At 51.0% G+C, this 16,537-nt stretch overlaps 1 protein-coding gene across 15 annotated transcripts in view; it reads right to left on the bottom strand.

Moving 5' to 3' along the window:
* Positions 1 to 16,537, bottom strand: part of PALM2AKAP2 (PALM2 and AKAP2 fusion) — a 360,502-nt gene that overhangs the window by 36,596 nt on the left and 307,369 nt on the right. The window contains exon 1 of one of the 15 annotated variants that reach the window (XM_025190529.3): positions 14,411 to 14,429. The exons of the other annotated variants lie outside the window; for them this stretch is intronic. The gene's annotated coding sequence lies outside the window, so the exon portion shown is untranslated. Of the gene's footprint in view, positions 1 to 14,410; positions 14,430 to 16,537 lie in introns of those variants that run through there. 15 annotated transcript variants of the gene reach the window in all.

The following is a 16,537-nucleotide window of genomic DNA, read 5'->3' as shown; positions in this document are numbered from 1 at the left end:
TACAATACTGCAAGAGCTCTGCCTCCCTTAAATCCAGGTCCTTCCACCCACCCTCAGTGGAAGTTTAAATTCCAAGATCTTTTTCCATCCAGGGTGGAAGAGGACAATCCCTGGTTGTTTTTTCTCTTTAGTCAGCGCTCAGGAGGGTTTGGAAGGACACTCTGATGTGAAATGTCCAAGCTGAGTATTGTTCTCCACCCTGCTGTGCTCAGGAAAGATGACAGCTCCAGTTCCTACCACTCAGGCACCTTTCAGGGATCTCTCCTTGTCTCTGTTCCTGAGGTAGAGGGATAATTGAGGGCTTCTCCCCTCCGCGAGGAAGGGGCATGAATTTGGGTTTCTGCCCTCGTGTTATATGCTGCTCTCCTTGGCTGCATCTCTTCTGCTCCTGTTTCCACTCACCTCCATCTCTCCTGCTGCTGCTGCGGTCACCTCCCCTCCCCACCATTTCTGGATCTCTGCAGAAGGGACTCTGCGGCCAGGGCAGGCTGGTGCTCCTGATGCCGTATAGAATGGCTTGCTCCTGGAAGCGCCTCTAGCACTCCAAGCAGCAGCACAACGTTCACAGTGCTCAGGGAGGGGGGTAAGGAGAAAGGAAGAAACGGCCTGTTTTGCCTCCTTAGCACAGTAAGTCCAAGCAGACGGAGAGCTATATAATTCCCCCAATTCTTCCCCGCACCATTTTTTGATCAGACAAATCAGCAGCCAGCCTGAAACCAGCACTTTCCATTACCCTGCACAAACTGGACCCAAATAATGAGTCTTTTGATCTGGAAGCATTTCTACTCCCTGTTCACTGGTGTGATGCACTGCACAAGGTGCAGGGCAACACAGAATCATATCCCAGCCCAGATCTTAGCTACCAGGACTAGATTTAATAGTCCCAGCTAAAATGGGAACGTTGGCAGGTACCAGTCTGTTAATGCATAAAGGATACCCATATATTCCTGTAGTACCTCTAGACCACCCATGGCTTTGCGGCTGAGTTTCCTTGGATAGCAGAGCCAGTAGATAAATCTCAGTTTAGCCCATTTGATGTTCCTTTTCTCTTTCATTCGTCTTCAACAAAACAGTCAAGCTGCAAATCTGAAATTCTAGGAAGCTGTGATTAAACTTTCATTTTCAGGAAACTGTGGTATTGTTACTGCCATAAGTCCTAGGGTTGCCAGGTATCCTGTTTTGAACTGGACAGTCCAGTATTTGAGCTGTCTGTTTGGGAAACAAATTGAGAAAATATAAATGAGAAAATATAAATGTCTGGTATTTTCTAAATAAGATGGAATGTAGATTGTGATGGAATGTCAAGTGTGTCCAGTATTTTTGTTGAAACCATCTGGCAACCCTAATAAGTCCTCCCCATTTTCTGCAGGCAGGCAGAAACCTCGGGCCTTAGAGAAGCCCTGCAACAAAGTTTCACACATCACTGAAGGACATGGAAGTCTCCAGTAACCCAAAAGAAATGCAAAAGAGGACGAGGATGAGATTTGAGACACAAGAACTTGTATTCAAAATTAATTCTCATTCTCCGCTCTCTTGCTCATTCTTGTCACCTCTTCCAGCCTGACCGTGAAATCGAATTCTAGCAACACATGAAACTGTCGGAAAGTGCTTTGGCTTGGAACGGGGCTTTTCTCAGCTCTCTTGGATGTTTTTATCAGTTCAAATTCCAATTCCAATGCTGCTTTGCCTCTGCATTGATTTCTGAGTAAGTCAAAACGTTAACACGTCATTTAGTATTATTGCCTGTTTATCTTTATTGCTCTAAGTGTAAGAGCCAGTACAGGATGTGATGATAGGATGTAATCCAAAATGCTGTAGGAGACATAACATTAGCTCAAGGGTCATAAAAAAAATTATAATAGACTGCACACTGATGGCTATTGGTTACTACCTGGCAACACTGTTATTGTTAACAGAGCTATTGGCATTTCCATTCTAAATTCCTATTTATAGTAACTTGCCTGTAAAATCTGCTTGGAGCTGAAATGAGGCAGAAAAATTGCAGTAGATGGGGCATCTCTTTAAACAGCACCTCATCCCAAATCACAATGGCGTACAAATGTTACATGGGGCACATTCTCCTTAAATGCATTTCAGCCTCCTCTTGCAGTAAAAGAGTTGCAGTGTATTGAGACAGGAAATGATGGATGCCGCACTCAAGCGAAACGACGGGGGAATTCAGAGACAGAACGCAGTTTCCCCACTGTGCACATCTGACCGTGGCACCAGGGACGACATTCTGCTTCCACAACGTGCCACGGAATCTTTAATGATTGGGAGCAAGGCCCCTCTCTTTGCCCAGCCTCTAATCCTGCATCAGGATCCACTGCTGAGTACTGACACTCATGCAGAGTCTATTTAATCCAATGGCACTGACTACACCAGGGGCCAGTCCTCATGGGTCTGATGCAAGATCTGGGCTTAAAAGAGCACTTGTAAGGAGGCAGCCCTGAACACCAGGTGGTGCTACGGAGTCAAAGAGGAAAATATGTTGCCCACTGAGGCTATGTCTAGACTGCAAGCCTCTTTTGAAAGAGCACGTCTAGACTGCACGCGGAACTTTCGAAAAAGCAAGCCGCTTTTTCGAAAGAAAGCACCGAGTGAGTCTGGATGCTCTCTTTCTAAAAAGCCTGTTTGCTTTCAAGAACGCCTTCTTTCGAAAGAGCACTTTCGAAAGAAGGCGTTCTTCCTCGGGGAATTAGGTTTACCACCATCGAAAGAAAAGCCGCATTCTTTCGATTTAATTTCGAAAGAACGCGGCTGCAGTCTAGACGCAGGTGAAGTTTTTTCGAAAAAAGGCTACTTTTTTCGAAAAAACCCCTGAGTCTGGACACAGCCTGAATGAGCAGCACCTGTCCCCATAGGTTACTTATGCTAAGTTCCACACAGGTCCAGCTTTGCTTAGCTGGCGAGCTCTGAGGGGATGACAGCACGTATACAATCTTTTTAACATCCCCCCTTTAGGTGAAATAGTGTGGGGTGCACACTGACCCACACATCCACAACCAAATTATTTTTGTGCACTGATGTAACTTCCTATAAACAACTTTTTTTGTAGTCATATACTTATGTCAATTAAGTCCTTAGTATATTTGTAGTTGCCATATGTGACGGGGCAGGCGCCGCGGTTGCGCTCCCCCGCTGTAGCGGGACGGGCGCCGCTTCTGCGCTTCCCCGCCGTAGCGAGGCAGGCGCCGCTTCTGCGCTCCCCCGCTGGGACGGGGCAGGCGCCGCTTCTGCGCCTCCCCGCACGGAGCCCAGACCCGGGGGGAGCGAAGCAGGGGCCCGCCCCACGGCGCCGTACACGGGGCCAGGCTCCGGGACGGGGCTTGGCTCGCCGAGAGAGCAGGGGATCAGGGGAGATCCGGCGGAGCGAGGCTCGGGGGGCCGAGCTGAAGAGGGGCAGCCCAGCGGACGCCAGGACGTTCCGGCGCGGCCGGAGGACGTCACTGGGCGCGCCCGGGGGGCGGGGCGAGAGGACGCAGACGTCGGGGGCGGGGCCTCCTTTCAAGGGCAGCGGGGAATCCAAAAGGAGGAGAGACTCCGCTGGAGGAGGAGGAACGAGGCGAAGGACAACCCCGCACCGGGACGGGAGGACTCCGAGGGACTTCGAGGCACGAACCCTCGGCGGGGACGGAGACCGGGGGTAAGCTGGGGAAAACCCCGGGGCTGAGCCGGGAAGAAGCGACCCAGGGCGGGGCCGTGGTCCCCACGAGTGGAGGGTTTGGGGGAAACTCGTCCCCCTCCACTATCCAGGGACTACCGTCCCTGTCTTAGGGCCCTGGGTCAGGGCTCGGAGTGTGGGAGGGCCCGAGCCCCCTTCCCGGTCCCCTCGGCCTGTCGGAACACGGGCCGACAGCAGATACGACAGGGGCCGCTAGCAGGCGGTCAAGTGTGAAACTTAGGGAGCACACCGAACTTGGGGTGACTGCCCGAGACTGGGGGACACCTGGTGACACCATAGTAGTAAGGTATCTTAAATGCCTGGGTTATTAGAAAGTCAAAGCTGCCTTCTTTTACATGTCTGTATTCCATAACATTTATTTATACCCACAGTAGTATTAACACTGTAATGATGGCTGATGAGGGGAGGATTCTACCTAAGCATTCAAAAGGATTTGCACGCAAAAGTAGTGAGACAACCTCTGGTGATCAGTGTGCACTGTTTATGGAGCTCCAGTTTCCTCCACTCTTCCCAGAGATCCCACTCGCATTTGAAAGACTTAGGAACTAGAGACCATTCTGTTTGCAAATGCCAAAGAAAGATTTTTTTGGTTCCGTGAAGATTGCTTAGTCATCCATTGTGGGAATAAGGATGGCTTTGTAGCTAGGGTAGAAGATTGGGTGTCATGAGACTGAAACTCTATTCGTGATTGTGCCACAAGGCACACGATAGGCCCATCACATTGAACTTGCCTCTGCCTGTTTCTTCTACATTACTGTGCTATAGACAGATTACCTGGAGGGCAAGTGACTCTCTCTAAGCCACAGCAAGCATTTTGTCTGGGCATATGCTGGATAAGAAACATGCCTTTTGAAGCCAAGTCTCTGAGGTTTCAGATCCAGCATGGAACCAGTAGCTGGAACTGAAGTCTTAACTACTAACTCTCCTAAAAATAAGAACTTTCCTTTAAACAAACTTAATATTGCAAACACTAATAAAACTGGACTAGCCTAAGGCTATGTCTATACAATGGGCTGTGGTGTTTGTAGTGTAGACCCTTCCTATGCTGAAGAAAAAGGTTTTTTCCCATTGATGCTAGCAATCCACCTTCCTGAGCGATACTAGTTAGGTTGTTGAAAGAATTCTTCTGTCACCTTAGCCTTTTCTGCATCAAGGGATAGGCTGGCTTGACTATAGCGTGGAAGGGTGTGAATCTTTCGCACGCTGAGAGACATACCAGGGCCAATCTAAATTTTAGCATAGACCAGTGTTTGAGAGAAGGAACTGGATCTGATGATGGTGACAATCTCTCCACTACTGCAACTGGAAGGAGCTGAGATGGCAGCGAGCCCTTCCCACCCTGCCATACCCTTTTACACTTTTATACAGGGTAAGGAGAGCCGGGTGAGTGTTCTAATAAACACGGATGCAGAAAAGGTTAAGGCAGTGGTCCCCAACCTTTTGAGGTTGTTGGGCACCAGGGGGCGTGGCCATTTGCCCGGCGGGCGCCAGAGGGCGGGGACACTTGCGCGCCCGGGGGCGGGCCCCCCCCATGCCGCGCGCCCGGGGGGCCCGTGTTGGGGACCACGGGGTTAAGGCTAAGTCTACACTATAACCACCACAGAACATGTTATAGACATGGCCTTTGTTTAGTCCAGTTGAGCCCAGAATGCTATGGGAAGGTTTCACTGTCTGAGCTGCACGAACTAACAGGTCTCATGAACGAAACTATGCAGAGAACACTCGAAAGAATTACCACTATTTCCCCCAATAAACTTCTACTTCATGAAAAAGCCCCCAAAGTTCCCTACAACCACGCTGGGTGCACATGATGCCTTAAGATGACATCATGTGGTATTCAGCTGCACAGCAGACAGATTTAAGGCTGTATTAACTCCAGAATCAGGCAAAGCAGACAATGAGGGGACACTAAGAAGGAGAAAGCGTAATTTAGATGAAATTCAGCAAGCTTTGGCTTTATGTCACACGGAATGGAAAGAAACAGCAGCGATAGCGCTCAAAGGCATAACCGAGTTCCACCCCTAAGTGTACTGCTCGGACGAGAAGGGAGAAGAGTCACCCTTTCAGGGCTTGCTAAGTGCCACTCTCTCAAAAAAAATCAACCAAACAGAACAGCTTTTCCCCAATCCATTTTTTCCAGAAACACAGAGCGGAGCACACAGTGGTCATTTTTAGGCCATTTAATTACAAAACGTAATACAAATGCCAATCGAAATCTTGTATTTATTCGATAGTACCTGGGGACGGGGCCAGCAGCAAGTGTGCTCCCAGTCCTGCTCCCAGAGAGCCCCCCGCCACTTGGTGCTGCTGCCTCTATCAGAAGAGATAAAAAATGGCTCCCTACACAAACCGGCTCCTGCCTGCTGCCATGCATTGCTGTCTCTTTGCAGGGTGGCAGCAGTCCATCTGCAGGGACGTTGTTAAAGAAAATACATTACATGCATCGAATCACCCAGTTCTCAATACAGGCTCTTAGCAGAGATGTTATAAACTGCTATCTTAAAAAGTCTCTGATGTACATCCTGTGTCAGGATGGGTCCACGGTCCTTCCCTGCAAGGCTGCATCTAGGATCAGGAGCTGAACTCAAGACAAGATGGAGATTGCCACATGGCACTTATATACCTCTCCCGGCCTCTTCCAGAGGCAGGTCACATGCTTCAGGGATCTATCCTTGTTTCACATGCTGGCAGCCATTATGCCCTGGCTGGTTTGTAGGTAGCCAGACACATTCCTTCAGGTGTGTCTCTGGCACTTAGAGATCTATTGTCCATGGAGCCTCACTAATTAGCGTAGCCATAGAACGAACATTCCTGGCACACTGCTCTGCATCAGACAGAGAATTTTCCAGAATCCACCCAGAGTACATATTTATAACTGCACATACAGATATTGCACACGTACATGAATAGCATATACAGAATCAGTGGAACATAAGCTTTCATGTGACACCTCACATGGCCCCCTTTGTATCAACTTTTGGAGCAAACACCCTCCCCCCCATGGGTGCAGCAATGACCTTTAAAATTCAATAATGTGACACACCCATAAAACCGAAACTATTTGTGACACGTGTCCTCACCCACTCATGATGACTCTTGTTGCTATATACAGATTCATTGATTTAGCTTGGTACTTTGGAAAGATTGAGTGCCACTGTTCTGAAGTACCGTACCCTTTTCAGGAGGCAAATGTCTTGGGTACCCCAAGTTTCACCTCACTTAAAAAATACTTCCACACCAAATCAGACAAAGCAAAAGCATCACATCACACTATTACTAAAAATGGTTTGCTCTCTCATTTTTACCATATACTTATACATCGACTGTAATATATTGTACTTTCATGCCAGTGTACAGTATGTAGAACAGTACAAACAAGTCGCTGTATGAAATTTGAGTGCATACTGACTTCACTAGTGCTTTTTACACAGCCTGGTGTAAAACTGGCAAACATGTACATGAACTGATGTATCCTCTCCCCCCAGAAGACTTCTGCATAGCCCTGGCCGAGAACCACTGTTTTAAAAGCATAATCTCTGAAGGAAAGTGCACTGGTGTTTAACATGGCTCCTGTATACATAGGTCATATGGCTGTGGTAGGTAACCTGTGGCCCTGGACCACATGCAGCCCATCAGGGTTTTCTGTGTGACCCACGACACATTTTCTTTACCTGGCAGGGTTGCCAGATTCTGCAGGTTTCCGTCTGTGTCGTTTTTTTCCGACCGATATTACTATAGTGACACGTGCGTAAAGCAAGGGCACAGGAAGTGAGGTGGCTGCTGGCTGCACACAACAGTGACTGAGAGCCGTGCGTTCCCTCTGCATCCAATCAAAGCGCTGCTACGGTTCCACTCCCCTCCCCCTCCTCCCGGCACATTCTAGGTACACAAGTGCAGTTAGCAAAACTATTTCATCCCCCGAGACCACCTTGGTTACAACTACCTTGTGGCCCACTGAGATGAGGGAGGGCCACCCAGGTAGCCCACCCTCTAGCCTAGGTTGCCCTTTCCTATTGTAGGGCCAAGTGGAGAAAGCATTGGACTAGACTCAGGAGACCTGAGTTCTATTCCTAGCTTTACCACTGGCCTGCTGGGTGACCATAGGCCAGTAATTTATGTCTTTCTGCTTCCATTTCCCCATCTTACAGTGGGGGAAGTCTAGGTTGGACATTAGGAAAAACTATTTCACTAGAAGGGCGGTGAAGCACTGGGATGGGTTCCCTAGGGAAGTGGGTTACCTAGGGAGGTGGTGGAATCTCCATCCCTAGAGGTGTTTAAGTCTCGGCTTGACAAAGCCCTGGCTGAGTTGATTTAGTTGGGATTGGTCCTGCTTGGGGCAGGATGACCTCCTGAAGTCTCTTCCAACTCTATGATTCTATCTGTAGATAATGATCCTGAATGCCATCATAAAGCATTCTAAAATTTATCGATGGAAAGAAGTGAATAAGAGCAAGGAATTGTTATTGCTATTTATGGATGAATATATATTGTATTGCACTGACACTATAAGCCATTGGTCATAAAATGCTTTAAAATATATCGTGTGTTTCTATATGCTCACTTTATAAGGATGCAGATGTAAATTAACATAAAAATACTGATTTCTTAGAATGTGGTCTCCATGAACATCTTATCAGTATAAGAGAATATAGATTTACAAAACCATGTAAGGGACTAAGACTGGTCTTAATTTTAACAGAAGATGTGTGTCTAATTCCCCAAGATGCCTTTTAAAATCTTAACCACATCCTTTCTCTCACTGCACATAAAAATATCCATTCAGAAACACACACTGACGAACTGAGAAACACTGCCATGCTAAAGGAGTGGGATGGGGCCAAAAGAACTAGCAGCTTTTGACATACTGGTAAAAAAATAATTAAATAAACAAAAATCCTTAAAAGCGTTTTAAAGAAAACGAAGTCAGGAGCCACACATTTGAGAGAGGTGGTTAATAAACCAAATGCCTACAGTTTCTTGTTAGGAATGGCATGACAGGATGTTGGAAAATGCTCCATATGTGGCTACCACTGCTGTCTCCAGGCTTAGTCTATGTATGACTTACCATGTGAGCCTAGCCTCATAAGCAGTTAGCAGCTCCATCTACAGATTCTAAGTTGTGGTCAGACCACACCCTAAACATTAGTCATCTAGCACTGTGTCTCTCAACCAATGGTATGCGTACCCTTAGGGGTATTTGAGAAAAGTCTGGGGAGTATGTCAACAACTGAAATTTGGAGAAAACTAAATTTTTGTTTTAAGTTTTACAGCACTTTTAAAATTTTTGTACTTTTCACACCCAAAAATTTCATCCCCCACCTGGCTGCGATTAAATTGTTTAAACAAATGTGTTTCAATGGTAGGAAAAAAATTGTGTGTCTCCGAAAATTGTAGGTATTGGGGTACTTACCAATTTTAGGTTTTTTTGAAAAGGGAGTACCGTATTTTCCGGCGTATAGGGCGACTGGGTGTATAAGACGACCCCCTATCTTTTTAATTAAAAGATAGGGTTTCATCTTATACCCCAGCGCCCTTCCGCCTCCTTTGCTCCCGGTGTCCCTGGTCTGCTGGAGATGGTCCCCAGCAGACCAGAGGCACCGGGAGCAAAGCCGCCAGGAGCGCCTGGGCTCCCCCCGCCGGAGCCCCTCCGCGGCTTTGAAAGCCTCGGGGGAAGCCGGCGGGGGGGCATCCCAGGCGCGCATGGGCTGCCCGCCCGCCGGAGCCCCTCCGCGGCTTTGAAAGCCTCGGGGGAAGCCGGCAGGGGGGCATCCCAGGCGCGCATGGGCTGCCCGCCCGCCAGAGCCCCTCCGCGGCTTTGAAAGCCTCGGGGGAAGCCGGCGGGGGGGCATCCCAGGCGCGCATGGGCTGCCCGCCCGCCGGAGCCCCTCCGCGGCTTTGAAAGCCTCGGGGGAAGCCGGCGGGGGGGCATCCCAGGCGCGCATGGGCTGCCCGCCCGCCAGAGCCCCTCCGCGGCTTTGAAAGCCTCGGGGGAAGCCGGCGGGGGGGCATCCCAGGCGCGCATGGGCTGCCCGCCCGCCGGAGCCCCTCCGCGGCTTTGAAAGCCTCGGGGGAAGCCGGCGGGGGGGCATCCCAGGCGCGCATGGGCTGCCCGCCCGCCAGAGCCCCTCCGCGGCTTTGAAAGCCTCGGGGGAAGCCGGCGGGGGGGCATCCCAGGCGCGCATGGGCTGCCCCCCCTCCGGAGCCCCTCCGCGGCTTTGAAAGCCTCGGGGGAAGCCGGCGGGGGGGCATCCCAGGCGCGCATGGGCTGCCCGCCCGCCGGAGCCCCTCCGCGGCTTTGAAAGCCTCGGGGGAAGCCGGCGGGGGGGCATCCCAGGCGCGCATGGGCTGCCCGCCCGCCAGAGCCCCTCCGCGGCTTTGAAAGCCTCGGGGGAAGCCGGCGCGGGGGGCATCCCAGGCGCGCATGGGCTGCCCCCCCTCCGGAGCCCCTCCGCGGCTTTGAAAGCCTCGGGGGAAGCCGGCGGGGGGGCATCCCAGGCGCGCATGGGCTGCCCGCCCGCCGGAGCCCCTCCGCGGCTTTGAAAGCCTCGGGGGAAGCCGGCGGGGGGGCATCCCAGGCGCGCATGGGCTGCCCGCCCGCCAGAGCCCCTCCGCGGCTTTGAAAGCCTCGGGGGAAGCCGGCGGGGGGGCATCCCAGGCGCGCATGGGCTGCCCGCCCGCCGGAGCCCCTCCGCGGCTTTGAAAGCCTCGGGGGAAGCCGGGGGGGGGCATCCCAGGCGCGCATGGGCTGCCCGCCCGCCGGAGCCCCTCCGCGGCTTTGAAAGCCTCGGGGGAAGCCGGCGGGGGGGCATCCCAGGCGCGCATGGGCTGCCCCCCCTCCGGAGCCCCGCGGAGGGGCTCCGGAGGGGGGGCAGCCCATGCGCGCCTGGGATGCCCCCCCGCCGGCTTCCCCCGAGGCTTTCAAAGCCGCGGAGGGGCTCCGGCGGGCGGGCAGCCCATGCGCGCCTGGGATGCCCAGCCGCCGGCTTCCCCCGAGGCTTTCAAAGCCGCGGAGGGGCTCCGGCGGGCGGGCAGCCCATGCGCGCCTGGGATGCCCCCCCGCCGGCTTCCCCCGAGGCTTTCAAAGCCGCGGAGGGGCTCCGGCGGGCGGGCAGCCCATGCGCGCCTGGGATGCCCCCCCGCCGGCTTCCCCCGAGGCTTTCAAAGCCGCGGAGGGGCTCCGGCGGGCGGGCAGCCCATGCGCGCCTGGGATGCCCCCCCGCCGGCTTCCCCCGAGGCTTTCAAAGCCGCGGAGGGGCTCCGGAGGGGGGGCAGCCCATGCGCGCCTGGGATGCCCCCCCGCCGGCTTCCCCCGAGGCTTTCAAAGCCGCGGAGGGGCTCCGGCGGGCGGGCAGCCCATGCGCGCCTGGGATGCCCCCCCGCCGGCTTCCCCCGAGGCTTTCAAAGCCGCGGAGGGGCTCCGGAGGGGGGGCAGCCCATGCGCGCCTGGGATGCCCCCCCGCCGGCTTCCCCCGAGGCTTTCAAAGCCGCGGAGGGGCTCCGGAGGGGGGGCAGCCCATGCGCGCCTGGGATGCCCCCCCGCCGGCTTCCCCCGAGGCTTTCAAAGCCGCGGAGGGGCTCCGGCGGCGGGGCATCCGGCGTACAAGACGACCCCCGATTTTTGGGGGATGTTTTTTAACTTCAGAGGTCGTCTTGTACGCCGGAATATACGGTACTTTATAAAAAAAGGTTGAGAAACACTTATCTAGAATACTCCCCTGGGGGATATTTAACTGGGAATAAAACTGGGGATTTTCTCTGCTCTTTGTTGGATGAAGAGGTTGCTGAGAAATCCTAATGAATAAGATGAGCTCTCTCACAACCCATTCTCATTTCCCACAGCCAACACAGACACAGACACACACACAAAGATACACTCCTTTTCCTGCTGAAGAGCCCCTGATGAACTTACCTGTCACACATATGGACTCCATCAAGGTATTTCATTAAGGCAGTTCCTTACTTGCTTTTGCAACAAAGCAAAGAATTCACGTAAGAGTGGAGAAAAAATTCAGACCAATGTTATGAAGTGAACAAAGCTTGAATGGCGTGAACTCTCCTGTCTCAGATAGCTGTCAAGTATCTGTGTTAGTCTGGATCTGCAAAAGCGACAAGGAGACCTGTGGCACCTAGACTAACAGATGTATTGGAGCATAAGCTTTTGTGGGAAAAGACCCACTTCACTAGACATGCATCTGACAAAGTGGGTCTTTGCCCAGGAAAGCTTATGCTCCAATAGAACACCACTCGTCATCACCTACAACCCCCAACTTAAACCTGTCCAACACATTATCAATAAACTACAGCCTATACTGGGACAGGATACCAAACTCCAAGTGGCTCTGGGAAACAGACCAATAGTCTCCTATAGACAACCACCTAACCTCAAGATGATTCTTACCAACAACCACAGGACATACCACACTAATACCAACCCTGGTACCTTCCCTTGCAACAAACCCCATTGCCAGCTTTGTCCATATATTCATTCTGCTGATACCATTATTGGACCTAACCAAGTGAGTTATAAGATCAAGAACACATATTCCTGCTCATCCAGAAATATAATTTATGCTATCATGTGCCGAAAGTGTCCATCTGCTATGTACATTGGACAAACGTCTCAGACACTTCGCCAAAGGATTAATGCCCACAAAACAGATATCAGACAGGATCACAAAGAAAAAAACTATTTCTTGCCATTTCAACCAGAAAGGACACTGTCTCAACGACTTAACTACCTGCATTCTGCTACAAAGACATTTTACATCTGCACTTGAAAGGGAATCCTCTGAACTGTCATTCATGCTAAAATTCGACACTCTCCGGGGGGGATTGAACAAAGACCCCAACTACCTTACCCATTACCAAGATAGCTTCCCCAATTATCACCTCTAATACCATTAGCTCACAGACATCTACCTTTCCCCACCTCTAATATCATTAACTCACAGACACTTACTCCCCCCCTCCCCCCCGCATTCCCCTTCTGTTCTGAAATGTGATTTGTCCTTTTCATATTTGTTCATTTTTTTTAATTGTATCCTTTGGTATATATGGTTGTGACTATTTTCTTCCACCATTTGATCTGAGGAAGTGGGTCTGACCCACGAAAGCTCATCATCTAATAAACCATCTTGTTAGTCTTTAAGGTGCTACATAGTCCTGCATTTTGCTTCCAATACATCTGTTAGTCTACAAGGTGCCACAGGACTCAGATAGGTGGTCACTACAAACTGCAATTGAGAGTTTTCTTTTTTCCCCCTACTAAGATATGATCCTCCAGCAACAAATAAAATAAGAGTGGGGTAGGTCACTTTGCATTGGAATGACCATCACTGCAAACACTACTGTTAAATGAAGAGCTGTCACCACCAGAAACAAAGTCCCATTTAGCTGGTTAACCGGTTAAACATTACGTTTTACCAGTTAACCGATTAAAGTGGGTGTGGGTGGGGGAGCCATGGTACCATCCTGCCATGGCTAGGTTGGAGCTTCCCCCACTCTGCTGCAGGTAGAGGCTACTCCAGCCCATCAAGTAGGGTTGCCAGATGGCAGGTGGCCGCCTGTTAAGGCCAAAAAGCCTCACCATGCGTTTCTTAAAGGGGCCACGCTGTGTTTTATGTTGGGGTTTTTTTTGTTTTTGTTTTTTCCCCCCTCTTAACAACTCTTGGAGACCTTTTCTTTGCGCTTCGGTATTTTTTCTGAAACCATCTGGCAACCCTACCATCCAGATCAGTCTCTGCTTGTGTTGCGCTCTGGCTCTGGATGACAGAGCAGCCCTCTGCCCACGGCAGGCGGGAAGATGCTCCAGCCCCCACCAGTTACAATTAACTGGAACACATGACCTGTTAAGGGTGCTGCTTGCTATCAACCATTCACATCCCGTCTCACCATGTTCCTGTCTCAATCAGTTCAATATTCAACTGAAAATAATTGTAAAAGCAGTTTCTAGAAGGGCTTCAAATTAAGCCAAAAGCAGTACCTCTCCATTTCCCACCATTCTGGAGTCTACAAAGCAATCTGGACCGGGCAGTTATTGAATAAATTACCCAATAGGCTGCACCTTCCAAAACTGCCTCTCCTGGCCCCATAATACCACCAAAGAGGCAGGCTGTTTACAAACAGTCCAGTGCAGCACATGAATACTACAGCAAAGTTGGGGATGGGGTAATAATGCTCTGAGTTTTTAGAAACACCCTCCCCAAATCCTCATTTTTCTTAAGCGCTTGGAAGAGAAAGTTACGGGCTCTCTCAGGGCATTCAAGAGATATCAATTGAACCATCACAGCTCGCAGAAACCTGTGATGTGTCTGCTGCTAAATCTCACGATCCACCACGCGGTTTCAATTTACTTTGGTACCAAACAAATAAAAAAGAGTGAGCTATATTTTAAATACGCTCTTTAGAAAAAATGCTTCCTATCTCTACAAAGATGTTTTCTGAAATACTGTTTACGCTACTTAAGCATAAGTGCAAAGAATAAGAACGTTTGTCACTGGAAAAGATCTGCAAGCAGTTAGAGAACAAAATCAGGCAGACAGTCATATACTTCAACTCATCTTGTCTGTCACAAGAACTAGCCAGGATGCGCCTAGATTATGCAGGAGTGAAAATAGAGATTCCAGCAGTGTTACACATGACAGGGATTTAAGTATACCTCCCTCTTTTGAATCAGGAAGACTTAATGAAGGCACAAGCCCATAGGTTAGGAAACATTTAGCTTACCTCCCCTGCCACCACTTCTTTTGGTGTCTGTAAATGCTGAAGCAAGAAAATGTCTTTCCCCCCCCCCCCACACACCCCACCCTCCTCAACTACTCAAATTCCTTCCCTGTGTTTTTTGTTTGTTTGTTTTTTTTACAGAACTGTGATGTCATGGACTGAAAGAGCTGGTTTAAAAAAAGGAACAGGCCACCCTCCAGTCCATTCACACAGAGAGCTCTTTAAAAAAACACCAGGCCTCCATGCAAAACAGCACAATTTAACTTAAAGACTGAGCCACAATGTCAGCATTAGCTTCCCAGGCACCTGCAGACAGCATAAATAGAATTTTTTTTGGTTTTGTCTTGAAGTGGGGGGGGGGGGGGACTGGGGGGAGGCACAGGGAGCACATCAGGAACGGGTCAGGTAGAGGAAAAGGCACTGTGAAAGACACAAGCCACGTGCCACATTTTACACCAGCTGAGAAATAAATAATGGGTTGCCTTTTTTCCTTCCACAAAATGTCACTGGCTGTATGTGGGGCCGGTGTGGTGACCTTGTGGTTACTGCGGAGCTGAATTAAAGCATGCCAGGGGACGGGACAGGAAAAGCAGAAGTAGAAGCTATGCTGTCTAGGCGCCCATGGGGAGTACTATGGGATCTGGAACTTGTTCCCTGCCTTGATCCAAAATACAGGCAGTCCCCGGGTTACGTACAAGATAGGGACTGTAGGTTTCTACTTAAGTTGAATTTGTACGTAAGTCGGAACCGGCGTCCAGATTCAGCCGCTGCTGAAACCGACCAGCAGCTGACTACAGGAAGCCTGAGGCAGAGGTTCTCTGCCCCGGGCTTCCTGGAATCAGCCACTGATCAGTTTCAACAGCAGCTGAATCTGGACGCCTGGGACAGAGCAGCTGGGGCGCTGCCGGGTAGATCCCCAGGTGTCCCCAAGTCAGCTGCTGCTGAAACTGATCAGCGGTTGATTCCAGGAAGCCCGGGGCAGAGAAACTCTGCCTCGGGCTTCCTGTAGTCAGCCGCTGGTCAGTTTCAGCAGCTGCTGACTTGGGGACGCCTGGGGCAGAGCAGCTGGGGTGCTGCTGGGTTGGTCCAGTAGCACCGAGGAGCGGCGTTGCAAAACCAACCGGCAGCGCCCCAGCTGCTCTACCACAGGCGTCCGCGAGAAAAGCCTGGTCTGCTGGGAGGGGGGGCGCATTAGCTGCTCCCCCCCCAGCAGACCAGGGAGACGCGGAGTAAATCCGCGGAGGACCTGGGCGGCGGGACCGCGGCGCGTCTGGGCGGTCCCGCCACCCGCATCCTCCGGGGCGAGAAAAGCCCCGTTCGTAAGTATGGATCCGACATAAGTCGGATCTGCGTAACTTGGGGACTGCCTGTAGCCTGAAAGTGGTCATTTTCCAGGCACGCTGCAAGAGACACCTATCAGAGGGCTTCAGTAGAGGATTGAGAATACAATTCCCACAACGCAGAAGGGCTGCAAAGGAGCGTCCGTAACGTCTGGCTGGCTGAGCGCCTGCTAAAATTACTTCGATGCTCCTGGGATTTTATTCCCTGTGTTTCTAATGAGTTTAGGATACCTAGAGTCATGGGTGAGCGCCTTTTTATTATTTCAAATCTAAATTAAATATTGACTTAACCCTCAGAATGCTTCTGTCTCAGGTGCCTCCACCTTCCAGATCTCTTTGTGACTGGCTCTCCCTTTGAGGGAAATGAGGTTTACAGACCCTGCAGGACCAAACCTCTGCTTTCTAAGGTCTGGTTCTTGGAGACACCTTCCTCCAGGGAAGGACCTTGGGGATATGCTTTGTTGACCTTCAGGTCAATCTTACCCATTTGTGGCATCTGTCTCACTTAAGGTGTTTTCATGAGGTTTGCCTAAAGAATCCCAAGGCAACAGGAACTGAGTGCAGGTACTGATCTAATCTGGCTTGGGCTGCACTGGGCCTTGCGAAGTAGGTCTCCCACCAGCCCAGCTCCCAACCGAGAGGCTAGAAGGAAACTCATGAGTGAGCAACTCTGGAGGGAGCAGGAAGCTGTGATCTTGAATCACTCTGCAGATGACCCATCTGATCCAGCAGCAATGCTGAGGGGATCCTACAGGAGTCCAAACCAATGCAGAGCTTGAAAAAGTAGCAC

Source organism: Pelodiscus sinensis, chromosome 6 (assembly GCF_052426305.1).
Source record: "Pelodiscus sinensis isolate ZL-2025 chromosome 6, ASM5242630v1, whole genome shotgun sequence".
NCBI lineage: Eukaryota > Metazoa > Chordata > Testudines > Trionychidae > Pelodiscus > Pelodiscus sinensis.
The sequence above is the reverse complement of the archived record's forward strand: the minus strand, read 5'-3'. Positions and strand labels throughout refer to the sequence as shown.